Genomic DNA, 1,521 nt, shown 5'->3' with positions numbered 1-1,521 from the left:
TTTCTACTATGTATCCCTATTCTTTATTAATTAAATCTGGGTCTGGATTAGTGTACACTTGTCTTCCTAGATATTCCTTTTCTCTATAAGGTATTAACAATCCTGAGTAGAAAACTGAATAAATATTTATCCTTTCTAGTAGTTTTAATTTGTAATTTACTACCCTCATCTGTTTCTCTATTTTAAATGGTTCTATGTACCTGTTTGCCAACTTTCTAGTTGGTACTACTAGATTTAAGTTTTTACTGTCTAGTAAAACTAAATCTCCTTCCTTTAATTCTGGAAGATTTCCTCTATGTTTGTTAGTATACTTTTTCATTTGTTCCTGTGATTTCTCTATTGCTTCTTTAGCATTTGCTTGTACTATCTTTATTTCCTCTAGGTATTTGTCTACTTCTTCCACATTTAACTTTTTATAGTTAAAAGTCATATTAGAATGTCTTTCATATATCAGGTAAAAGGGTGTGTGTTTAGTAGTAGAATGCTGCTTATTATTATATACAAATTCTGCTGTTAGGATAAACTCCTCCTAATCTTCTTGTCTGTAGTTAACATAACACTTTAGATATTGTTCTAATTCTTGATTTACTCTTTCTGTTTGTTCATCTGTTTCTGGATAGTAAGCAGTTGATAATACTTGTTTAATACCTAGTTGTACACATATTTGCTTAGTAAAATTACTAGCAAATTGTGGTCCTCTGTCTGTAGTTATTTTCAAAGGTAATCCATGTTTTGAGAAAACATGTTGTATAAATAACTTTACTGTTTCTTTAGAATCTATTTCCTTTTTATAAGGAATAAAGATTCCTATCTTTGAAAATCTGTCTACAATTATTAGTACTGTATCTTTACCAGTTTGTATAATTAGTAGTCCTGTTATAAAATCTGCTATAACATGTTCCTAAGGTCCTGTTAGAATTTTTAATAGTTGTAATAGTGGTTGTGTTTTTCCTCTCTTGTGTTTTGTCTTTTAACATATTACACAAGTATCTACATATTCTTTTATCCAGTTAGTTATTCCTGGCCAATAATATGTCCTCTTTACTAATTCTAAAGTCTTTCTAAGTCCTGAATGTCTAGCTATAACACTATCATAATATTGTTAAACAATTCTGACTTTTTCTTCCTGTTTACCTTCTCTTAGTAACAGTATTTTATTACTATAATTAGTTCCTAAGTCTGTTTCTGTAGTTTCTTCTACTATCATTGTTTTAATATGTATTTCTGACTCTTTGAACATTTCTTGAGAGAGTAATACAACTGCCTAATTGTCTTTTTCTTCCAGCTTATAGTCAGGTCTTTTAGAGAGTGTATCTACTCTATTTTTCTTGCCTGCTCTGTATTCTATTTTGAAGTTGTATCTACTTAGTTCTAGTACCTATCTTACTTGTCTTCTGTTTAACTACTTTTTGTTTTGAAAGGTTTTCAAATTAGACTAGTCAGTTATTATTCTAATTTGATGCTTGGCTCCTTCCAAATAATGTCTCCAGTTTGCTAATACTTTTATAATAGCATATAGTT

The sequence above is a fragment of the Fomitiporia mediterranea genome (genome assembly GCF_000271605.1).
Source record: "Fomitiporia mediterranea MF3/22 unplaced genomic scaffold FOMMEscaffold_9, whole genome shotgun sequence".
Lineage (NCBI taxonomy): Eukaryota > Fungi > Basidiomycota > Agaricomycetes > Hymenochaetales > Hymenochaetaceae > Fomitiporia > Fomitiporia mediterranea.
Note: the sequence above shows the minus strand (reverse complement) of the source record.